This window comes from Oncorhynchus mykiss, chromosome 18, assembly GCF_057628025.1.
Source record: "Oncorhynchus mykiss isolate SJ-2025 chromosome 18, ASM5762802v1, whole genome shotgun sequence".
Taxonomy (NCBI): domain Eukaryota; kingdom Metazoa; phylum Chordata; class Actinopteri; order Salmoniformes; family Salmonidae; genus Oncorhynchus; species Oncorhynchus mykiss.
Window position 1 is genome coordinate 26,116,494 of NC_143039.1, and position 13,180 is coordinate 26,129,673.

Genomic DNA, 13,180 nt, shown 5'->3' on the forward strand with positions numbered 1-13,180 from the left:
TGATAATAATACTGTTTATATGATGGGAGTTATTCCCTGAGTAATGGGGTGATAATAATACTGTTTATATGATGGGAGTTATTCCCTGAGTAATGGGGTGATAATAATACTGTTTATATGATGGGGTGATAATAATACTGTTTATATGATGGGGTGATAATAATACTGTTTATATGATGGGAGTTATTCCCTGAGTAATGGGGTGATAATAATACTGTTTATATGATGGGAGTTATTCCCTGAGTAATGGGGTGATAATAATACTGTTTATATGATGGGAGTTATTCCCTGAGTAATGGGGGTGATAATAATACTGTTTATATGATGGGGTGATAATAATACTGTTTATATGATGGGAGTTATTCCCTGAGTAATGGGGTGATAATAATACTGTTTATATGATGGGGTGATAATAATACTGTTTATATGATGGGAGTTATTCCCTGAGTAATGGGGTGATAATAATACTGTTTATATGATGGGAGTTATTCCCTGAGTAATGGGGTGATAATAATACTGTTTATATGATGGGAGTTATTCCCTGAGTAATGGGGTGATAATAATACTGTTTATATGATGGGAGTTATTCCCTGAGTAATGGGGGTGATAATAATACTGTTTATATGATGGGGTGATAATAATACTGTTTATATGATGGGAGTTATTCCCTGAGTAATGGGGTGATAATAATACTGTTTATATGATGGGGTGATAATAATACTGTTTATATGATGGGAGTTATTCCCTGAGTAATGGGGTGATAATAATACTGTTTATATGATGGGAGTTATTCCCTGAGTAATGGGGTGATAATAATACTGTTTATATGATGGGAGTTATTCCCTGAGTAATGGGGTGATAATAATACTGTTTATATGATGGGGTGATAATAATACTGTTTATATGATGGGGTGATAATAATACTGTTTATATGATGGGAGTTATTCCCTGAGTAATGGGGTGATAATAATACTGTTTATATGATGGGAGTTATTCCCTGAGTAATGGGGTGATAATAATACTGTTTATATGATGGGAGTTATTCCCTGAGTAATGGGGGTGATAATAATACTGTTTATATGATGGGGTGATAATAATACTGTTTATATGATGGGAGTTATTCCCTGAGTAATGGGGTGATAATAATACTGTTTATATGATGGGGTGATAATAATACTGTTTATATGATGGGAGTTATTCCCTGAGTAATGGGGTGATAATAATACTGTTTATATGATGGGAGTTATTCCCTGAGTAATGGGGTGATAATAATACTGTTTATATGATGGGAGTTATTCCCTGAGTAATGGGGTGATAATAATACTGTTTATATGATGGGAGTTATTCCCTGAGTAATGGGGTGATAATAATACTGTTTATATGATGGGAGTTATTCCCTGAGTAATGGGGTGATAATAATACTGTTTATATGATGGGAGTTATTCCCTGAGTAATGGGGGTGATAATAATACTGTTTATATGATGGGAGTTATTCCCTGAGTAATGGGGTGATAATAATACTGTTTATATGATGGGAGTTATTCCCTGAGTAATGGGGTGATATTAATACTGTTTATATGATGTGTGATGTTTTATTTTGCATATATGATTTGTTCTGTTTTTTGGGGTGAAATCTCTACCTTCAGGTGGACAATCTATTCTATTCTGCTGACCCTGTATTCCGGTAACCCTGTCCTGAAGTCACACTGAGCTTATAACATGTCAGAAGGTTGGGGTATCTGCTTTCTGTTATCGTCTCAATTGTATCCTTATTATGGTCAATTTCTCCTGGTCCGGCCAGAAGCCAAGAGGTGTTCTGTCTCAGAAAGACTTAACAAGACCCTGGACAGAGAGCATGCTGGCAGATACTCATAGACTTCCAGTCATTGCGCTAACGCTGGTTAGCATTGGCTTGTGAAACTACCTCTAATTTCCTTCATAGAGACATAAAAATGGTACCCACGAGTTCACCTGAATGGGGAAGTAGATAAAGGGGCCTCATTGCCAAAATCCAGAAGTATCCCTTTAAGCTGTACTGCAGCGCCAGCTGTGTCATCCGAAACTCTGGGTTCGCGCCCGTGCTCTTTCGTAACCGGCCGCGACCGGGAGGTCAGTGGGGCGACGCACAATTGGCCGAGCGTCGCCCGGGTTAGGGAGGGGTTGGATGGCTTCCGGGTTGGATGCGCGCTGTGTTAAGAAGCAGTGCGGCTTGGTTGGGTTGTGTATCGGAGGACGCATGACTTTCAACCTTCGTCTCTCCCAACCCCGTACGGGAGTTATAGTGATGAGACAAGATAGTAGCTATTAAAACAATTGGATACCACGAAATTGGGGAGAAAAACGGGGTAAAATAAAAAATACAAATAATAATAATAATAAAGTTGTAAGAATGATGTCACAATGTGGTAACATCTCCAGGCTGGTTGCCTGTGTTGGTGGTTAAGAGTCTTCATCATTAGGAGGCCTGGTGTATTCATAAAGGATCATGTTAAGGCCACTGCACCAGGGCCAGTCAGCCTATCAGACATGTGACAAAGGATCTAAAGCACCTCTGACAGTCATACAGCCTACATCCGCCCGCCCGTACACAGCTTTCACTAAAAATACCCATAATCCTCTGGGCTTTGGAGGATTCTTCACACGGTGGGCCTAAGCCACTGCCGGTCCTCGACCGCCCTGCAGTGTGTTCTGGGTAAAGCATTTAAGACACGGTGTGTTCTGAAAAGATAGAGACTTAGTCGTCACCGGGGTAAGTTGAGCCAAAGAGGTAAGTCGAGCCACCCTTGTTTCTTGGAAACCACATACCAAATGTATAATTTAACCAAATATTTAGGAAGAGGTCATGATTTTATGGAGCCTGTGAAGGAAGAAACCACATGGAAAAAGTGGTAAGAATGTTAGGTCCAAAAAATGGATTTTCACCAAGTCAAATGAATTTATTGTGTTAGAGGTTCCATGATGCTTGTATCTAAACCAAAGTAGATCATTTAAAAAAATTATTGGAGTCTCTATAAACTTCAATATGAGGTCCTGAACCTGCATGAAAGTGCATCCTTGTAGCTGTGTGTGCTAATATAGTCAAAATGTTTGCCTTGGGGTATGTCGAACCAATGGTTGAGCCATGGCAAGTTGAGCAAATTGAAGTGTTGTCTTCCCAGGCATAATGGAAGGCATTATTGCTGGGATATGAGGTAACTACAGGGCCTGGTCTATGTTAAAAGAGTTTTTAAAAGTACAGTGTTAATTAGGTGTTACGTCTGTGTTAAAAGATGCTTAAAATGATCAAAATACAAAAAAGTGATTGTGTTGAATTGTGTTTGGGAAATAAAGATAGACATAGTTTTTAAAAAGTAGTGGTAATATTTAATTCAGTAGAGAAATGTGTAGGCGGCTAAACTTACCCTGTCCCACGACTCAACTTACCCCATACCCAGGGTAAGTTGTGCCAAGAGACCACTTTTTTTGGAAAAGCTATGTTTTCCAGGGATACATGCTGAAATATATGTAGATACAGTATCTTTGTTAGAGATAACACTGTATTTCCCTGAACTGACTGATACTGAATGTGAAAAATGTCTCAACTTACCCCACTCTCCCCTAAGGATGCCTATTATTAACATGGACCGCTGGAGGGTTGACTTGTTTCAGAAGTGAATGTGAACAATAGAATAGTCCCAAACGTGCAAATTCCTCAAGCCCCATGAGCTAAATGACCTTGTACTGGTGTTGTTGTTTTAAATGCTATTTACAACCTGTTTACGTACAGAATCATTCAAAATGCTCTGAGACCAGGTTGGGGATTCAATCAAAGGCGCTTTGTGGACAAACCCATTGCCCTTGACTTTTAAAAGTAAATTACGCTTGAGCTGGCATCCGCAGCGTTCACCATGAATGCAATATCCACCAACGCAAGGAACATTGCCTTTACAAGGCGCATTTCCCCATAATGCAATGCTCTTGTATACAACGTGCCTTTTGTTGAAACCCGGCCCTACAAAACCTTTATGGTTTATACTTAGCTGAGGTAAACTGGAGTTCACTAAGTTGACTGATTGGCTGATTTATTTATGGGATTAATCCACACAAACCCCGACAGGAAGATACGAATATCAAATATTTTATTCTTTCAAATGTCTGTGTTAGCAGAGCAGTCAGAATCTGTTGCCTGAGTCTCGTGGAAATCTGGAATCTCATCCCATGAGGGATGAAAAGGAGGGAGCTAAATATCTTAGACTGACTAAAGACAGGAAAATCTGGTACAGCCAACTACTGATAGAGGCAATGTGTCTATTGGCCATCCTATTCAAATATGCCCCTCCAGATACCTCGCCATGTGTATGTGCAAATGTGCTCATTTGTGAGTGTGTGTGTCTGTCCGTGCGTGTGTGGGTAAATGCTTGCTTGTGTGCATATGTACCTGATGAGGTCCAGCAGAGCGTCAGCAGAAGTCATAACGGGCCCTGACCCTCCTCTGTGCCCGTCCTTCTCTGTGCCCGTACCAGGGTGGATGACCAGCACCAGGATGATGCCGACGATGACAGCGATGAAGGTGGTCCACAGGTAGTAAGTGATGGTTAGCACCCCCAGCCGCCCGCTGGCCTTAGTGTCCATGGCTGACAGCCCCGACATCAGACTGGCCACGGAGTTAGGATTCATAGAGCATTCAGTCAGTGTTGTATTCCATTCGAATTCAGAGAGTATTTTGATGGCATTCTATCTAAGGAGAACCCCTAGAGTATTAATTTAGCTTTTTGTTCCGTTAGAACTCATAGAGCATTCATAGCATTCTATTTCATCAGGATTCGTACAGCATTCTGATCGCATTCTCTTTCTTTACGACTCCGAGATGATTCATTTAGGGTTGTATTCCATTAGAATCCATAGAGTATTCGATTAGCGTTTTATTCCATTATAAATGTATAGAGCGTTCTATTGAAGTAGCATGGGTTGTGGTGTAGACCAGGGAGAAGAGCAGTAGGCACATGGGGAACAGACAGTAGTGATGATGTGTTACCTGGACGTGATGAGAGGCAGGATCAGCATCTTCAACATCCTCATCAGCAGTTCTCCAGGGAACGAGAAGTAGATCTTAGCCTGGAAAGGGGAGACACACAACACTCTGGGTCAGGGGACAAGCTGTACATGGCAGACCTGGGGCAAATACATACTGTAGGTAAAATATATGAGGTTTGTTTGAACTTTAGGGACTATTCCATTTGTTCCATTGTACCAGGCTAAGTCAAACCCACTTCTTGGTATGGTGCCTGGTATGTTATATATTTATTGTTTTACATTGTGTTACATGATTTTACATGACTAATAAAGTTCAATCAATCAATCATTCTCAGATGATGTGCTTTCCCATTGGGCTATGCTTGATGCTGTGTATTTGTTGACAGGTTGAGTTTAGCGCGGATGCAGATTACAACAGTGCTTCAGATAATTAGAAGCTGCTGACCCATTAATCCACTACGGAAATAGTGGATGTCAAGGGTTGGATCACCATGGCTACTATTGACCCAGGTAGAGCAGTTGAGAAGTCCAGCCTCTACCGTGGCTAGCTGAATCAGTACTGTATAACTGGGATGTGCAGGTTATGGTTCAGTTGATATTGTTGTATTGCATCTGTTATGAATTCAATACAGCAGTTATCGATCTGCAGTCAGAGTAGTTTCCCATGTCAACAATATGGTACAAGCTTTGTGAGACAGGGTTTTATGTGTTGTGAAAGTGTCTTGCTGGTCACTCTCTCTTTGGTCTCCGTCTGCACCATGCCAATGTAAGGCCCTCTCAACCAACCCCTCAGTGGTTTAATATCCCTCTGTCTAAGACCCAAGGCCCTCTGTGTTAACACTACCACCCTGTCTAAGACCCAAAGCCCTCTGTGTTAACACTACCACCATCTAAGACCCAAAGCCCTCTGTGTTAACACTATCACCCTGTCTAAGACCCAAAGCCCTCTGTGTTAACACTATCACCCTGTCTAAGACCCAGAGCCCTCTGTGTTAACACTATCACCCTGTCTAAGACCCAGAGCCCTCTGTGTTAGCACTATCACCCCGTCTAAGACCCAGAGCCCTCTGTGTTAACACTATCACCTTGTCTAAGACCCAGAGCCCTCTGTGTTAACACTACCACCCTGTCTAAGACCCAAAGCTCCCTGTAGGATGCCTGAGTGCTATAAACCTTAGGCCCACTAGAGCCAAAACCTTGTTGCATGACTCAATAGCTGTGTGTGTCTGTGTGTGTGTGTGTGTGTGTGTGTGTGTGCGCGTGCGCGCGCACCTCCGTACCTGCGTGGAAAGGTTGAAGCTGCGGAGGGAGAATCCGAGCACACAGCCGGAAACCACGGCGATGACCGAGAGCGTCAGCAGCCCGTTGCGTTTACAGTAGCCCTTGATGTATGCCCAAACCGTCACAGAGACCATGCTCTTTATAATGTGTTTTATGCACTCCATCCTGAGGCCCAGTTACTCCACAGGCTGAAGGAAAGAGAGGAGAGAAGAGATAGGCCTGTTGGCCCAAGGTCCTGCCTTACGTCCAGTCAACGAATGATTCCCAAACCGGTGGGTCGCGAGTCACTGATGGGTCCCACCTGATTCCCTTTAGGTCCCTGTTCAATATCCTGTCCTGATTTGAAATATGTCTTTAGTCCTCCTTGACGGTTCACAAGAAAACTCCAAAAGCTTTAAGTGGATTCCCGCTGTAAAAGGTTTATGTGGTCAAGGCAGTGAAATCACTAAGGACCGATCCCGGGCCACTGCAGAAACTAAAGGATAGCTGACGATGCAGCAGGACTGGCTGTCTGTGCGTCCAGCCAGAGAGTCAGTCAGTCAAACACTAGATGATCTAAACGGCTGTCAGAGAGGAGGTGGAAGTGGACAGAGTAAGTCTCTGTAAACCTCTGTCTCCTTCAGCAGATTAAGCCCTTGACAATAAGGCTTCCTGGAGACTCAGGCACACACAACATCCCCGTGGGATTACCAGGTTCTAGGTCAGTACCAGTCCCTGACACTCAGCTCTTACTCCCATTAAGCAGAGTTGTTGTTGTTTTCTTTTTTAACTTCCATCTTATTTGTATCTCTTCATGTATTGAATTACACTGAGACATTTCTATTGTTCAGAAAGTTCCATTGTTTACAGTATTTGCAAAAAATATATATATATTTTATTGGTAACAAGTACAGTGCTTAAATTGCAAGCCCTACCCAACAGTGCTGTATTCAATACCAATTGGTAATACAACTATTAAAAAAACAACCACAAAAAAACACGAGAAATAAGATATAAAAGATGATCCTATATACAGGGTCAGTGCCAGTACCACAGACAGGAAGCTATATACAGGGTCAGTGTTCAGCACCACAGAGAGGAAACTATATACAGGGTCAGTGCCAGCACCACAGACAGGAAGCTATTTACAGGGTCAGTGTTCAGCACCACAGAGAGGAAACTATATACAGGGTCAGTGTTCAGCACCACAGAGAGGAAACTATATACAGGGTCAGTGCCAGTACCACAGACAGGAAGCTATATACAGGGTCAGTGCCAGTACCACAGACAGGAAACTATATACAGGGTCAGTGCCAGTACCACAGACAGGAAGCTATATACAGGGTCAGTGCCAGTACCACAGAGAGGAAGCTATATACAGGGTCAGTGCCAGTACCACAGACAGGAAGCTATATACAGGGTCAGTGCCAGTACCACAGACAGGAAGCTATATACAGGGTCAGTGCCAGTACCACAGAGAGGAAGCTATATACAGGGTCAGTGCCAGTACCACATAGAGGAAGCTATATACAGGGTCAGTGCCAGCACCACAGACAGGAAGCTATATACAGGGTCAGTGCCAGTACCACAGACAGGAAGCTATATACAGGGTCAGTGCCAGTACCACAGAGAGGAAGCTATATACAGAGTCAGTGCCAGTACCACAGAGAGGAAACTATATACAGGGTCAGTGCCAGCACCACAGACAGGAAGCTATATACAGGGTCAGTGTTCAGCACCACAGAGAGGAAACTATATACAGGGTCAGTGTTCAGCACCACAGAGAGGAAACTATATACAGGGTCAGTGCCAGCACCACAGACAGGAAGCTATATACAGGGTCAGTGTTCAGCACCACAGTCAGGAAGCTATATACAGGGTCAGTGCCAGTACCACAGAGAGGAAGCTATATACAGAGTCAGTGCCAGTACCACAGAGAGGAAACTATATACAGGGTCAGTGCCAGCACCACAGACAGGAAGCTATATACAGGGTCAGTGTTCAGCACCACAGAGAGGAAACTATATACAGGGTCAGTGTTCAGCACCACAGAGAGGAAACTATATACAGGGTCAGTGCCAGCACCACAGACAGGAAGCTATATACAGGGTCAGTGTTCAGCACCACAGAGAGGAAACTATATACAGGGTCAGTGCCAGCACCACAGACAGGAAGCTATATACAGGGTCAGTGTTCAGCACCACAGACAGGAAGCTATATACAGGGTCAGTGTTCAGCACCACAGACAGGAAGCTATATACAGGGTCAGTGTTCAGCACCACAGTCAGGAAGCTATATACAGGGTCAGTGCCAGTACCACAGACAGGAAACTATATACAGGGTCAGTGCCAGTACCACAGACAGGAAGCTATATACAGGGTCAGTGTTCAGCACCACAGACAGGAAACTATATACAGGGTCAGTGCCAGCACCACAGACAGGAAGCTATATACAGGGTCAGTGTTCAGCACCACAGAGAGGAAACTATATACAGGGTCAGTGTTCAGCACCACAGAGAGGAAACTATATACAGGGTCAGTGTTCAGCACCACAGTCAGGAAGCTATATACAGGGTCAGTGCCAGTACCACAGACAGGAAACTATATACAGGGTCAGTGCCAGTACCACAGACAGGAAGCTATATACAGGGTCAGTGCCAGTACCACAGACAGGAAGCTATATACAGGGTCAGTGCCAGTACCACAGAGAGGAAGCTATATACAGGGTCAGTGCCAGTACCACAGAGAGGAAGCTATATACAGGGTCAGTGCCAGCACCACAGACAGGAAGCTATATACAGGGTCAGTGCCAGTACCACAGACAGGAAGCTATATACAGGGTCAGTGCCAGTACCACAGAGAGGAAGCTATATACAGAGTCAGTGCCAGTACCACAGAGAGGAAGCTATATACAGGGTCAGTGCCAGTACCACAGAGAGGAAGCTATATACAGAGTCAGTGCCAGTACCACAGAGAGGAAGCTATATACAGGGTCAGTGCCAGTACCACAGACAGGAAGCTATATACAGGGTCAGTGCCAGTACCACAGAGAGGAAGCTATATACAGAGTCAGTGCCAGTACCACAGAGAGGAAGCTATATACAGAGTCAGATCATTTCAAGATTCATAAAAGATACTGAGCATAAAAAACCTTGCTTACGCAGCCCATTTGTAACTTATGCACCTGGCATCTATAAATCTCAAATTAACCAGAAATTGACGGCACCTGAACGTGCCTTACAATCAGCGATTTCCCCTTATAGAACGTTAGCACAAATGAGGGTTTAGTCAGGAATAGCCACGGACCAAAAGAGAAAAGCTAACTTTTGGAAGACGAGATCACGGCGATGGTAGAGGAGATTGAAGACAGGCAACACGTATTATTCTGTGGACTAAATAGTGGGTTGACAAACAAAGTCAAACAGGTATCTTGGGAGTGTCGCCGCTGCAGTGAACGAGGTGGGGCAGCAAGACAGAACTGTGGCTGATGTGAAGAAGAAATGGTCTGACCTTAAACTGCAAGGGGAAAAAAGAACATCCGCACATAACCAGCAGGAAAATCACTTACGTCTAGACTTTGAGTAGAGATAAGATCATATCCAAGTCAAAGTAAGGTTTTATAAATAACTACTTATACGTGGTTTTCTGTGTAAGTCATACTGAAGATCAAAATTGATCGGAAGTCCGTTTTATAAATGAGGCCCCTGGGCTGTAAACAGGGCTGAATAGTGAGCAGGAATATTTAAATACTCATGGTAATATACTAATGGTAATATATACATGTAAACAGGAGTAATAGTGACCAGTAACAGGATTAATAGATAGATACTAATGGTAATATATACATGTAAACAGGAGTAATAGAGATACTAATGGTAATATATACATGTAAACAGGATTAATAGATAGATACTAATGGTAATATATACATGTAAACAGGAGTAATAGATAGATACTAATGGTAATATATACATGTAAACAGGAGTAATAGTGACCAGTAGCAGGATTAATAGATAGATACTAATGGTAATATATACATGTAAACAGGAGTAATAGAGATACTAATGGTAATATATACATGTAAACAGGATTAATAGATAGATACTAATGGTAATATATACATGTAAACAGGATTAATAGATAGATACTAATGGTAATATATACATGTAAACAGGAGTAATAGAGATAATAATGGTAATATATACATGTAAACAGGAGTAATAGTGACCAGTAACAGGATTAATAGATAGATACTAATGGTAATATATACATGTAAACAGGAGTAATAGTGACCAGTAACAGGAGTAATAGAGATACTAATGGTAATATATACATGTAAACAGGAGTAATAGAGATAATAATGGTAATATATACATGTAAACAGGAGTAATAGTGACCAGTAACAGGATTAATAGATAGATACTAATGGTAATATATACATGTAAACAGGATTAATAGATAGATACTAATGGTAATATATACATGTAAACAGGAGTAATAGAGATAATAATGGTAATATATACATGTAAACAGGAGTAATAGTGACCAGTAACAGGATTAATAGATATATACTAATGGTAATATATACATGTAAACAGGATTAATAGATAGATACTAATGGTAATATATACATGTAAACAGGAGTAATAGAGATAATAATGGTAATATATACATGTAAACAGGAGTAATAGTGACCAGTAACAGGATTAATAGATATATACTAATGGTAATATATACATGTAAACAGGATTAATAGATAGATACTAATGGTAATATATACATGTAAACAGGAGTAATAGAGATAATAATGGTAATATATACATGTAAACAGGATTAATAGTGACCAGTAACAGGATTAATAGATAGATACTAATGGTAATATATACATGTAAACAGGATAAATAGATAGATACTAATGGTAACGTATACATGTAAACAGGAGTAATAGTGACCAGTAACAGGATAAATAGATAGATACTAATGGTAATATATACATGTAAACAGGAGTAATAGAGATACTAATGGTAATATATACATGTAAACAGGAGTAATAGAGATAATAATGGTAATATATACATGTAAACAGGATTAATAGATAGATACTAATGGTAATACATACATGTAAACAGGAGTAATAGAGATACTAATGGTAATATATACATGTAAACAGGAGTAATAGAGATAATAATGGTAATATATACATGTAAACAGGAGTAATAGAGATAATAATGGTAATATATACATGTAAACAGGAGTAATAGAGATAATAATGGTAATATATACATGTAAACAGGATAAATAGATAGATACTAATGGTAATATATACATGTAAACAGGATAAATAGATAGATACTAATGGTAATATATACATGTAAACAGGATTAATAGATAGATACTAATGGTAATATATACATGTAAACAGGAGTAATAGAGATACTAATGGTAATATATACATGTAAACAGGAGTAATAGAGATAATAATGGTAATATATACATGTAAACAGGAGTAATAGTGACCAGTAACAGGATTAATAGATAGATACTAATGGTAATATATACATGTAAACAGGATAAATAGATAGATACTAATGGTAATATATACATGTAAACAGGAGTAATAGTGACCAGTAACAGGATTAATAGATAGATACTAATGGTAATATATACATGTAAACAGGAGTAATAGAGATAATAATGGTAATATATACATGTAAACAGGAGTAATAGTGACCAGTAGCAGGATTAATAGATAGATACTAATGGTAATATATACATGTAAACAGGATAAATAGATAGATACTAATGGTAATATATACATGTAAACAGGAGTAATAGAGATAATAATGGTAATATATACATGTAAACAGGAGTAATAGTGACCAGTAACAGGATTAATAGATAGATACTAATGGTAATATATACATGTAAACAGGAGTAATAGTGACCAGTAACAGGATTAATAGATAGATACTAATGGTAATATATACATGTAAACAGGATTAATAGATAGATACTAATGGTAATATATACATGTAAACAGGAGTAATAGAGATACTAATGGTAATATATACATGTAAACAGGAGTAATAGAGATAATAATGGTAATATATACATGTAAACAGGAGTAATAGATATAATAATGGTAATATATACATGTAAACAGGATTAATAGTGACCAGTAACAGGATTAATAGATAGATACTAATGGTAATATATACATGTAAACAGGAGTAATAGAGATACTAATGGTAATATATACATGTAAACAGGAGTAATAGAGATAATAATGGTAATATATACATGTAAACAGGATTAATAGTGACCAGTAACAGGATTAATAGATAGATACTAATGGTAATATATACATGTAAACAGGATAAATAGATAGATACTAATGGTAACGTATACATGTAAACAGGAGTAATAGTGACCAGTAACAGGATAAATAGATAGATACTAATGGTAATATATACATGTAAACAGGAGTAATAGAGATAATAATGGTAATATATACATGTAAACAGGAGTAATAGTGACCAGTAACAGGATTAATAGATAGATACTAATGGTAATATATACATGTAAACAGGATAAATAGATAGATACTAATGGTAACGTATACATGTAAACAGGAGTAATAGTGACCAGTAACAGGATTAATAGATAGATACTAATGGTAATATATACATGTAAACAGGATAAATAGATAGATACTAATGGTAACGTATACATGTAAACAGGAGTAATAGTGACCAGTAACAGGATTAATAGATAGATACTAATGGTAATATATACATGTAAACAGGAGTAATAGAGATAATAATGGTAATATATACATGTAAACAGGAGTAATAGAGATAATAATGGTAATATATACATGTAAACAGGATTAATAGTGACCAGTAACA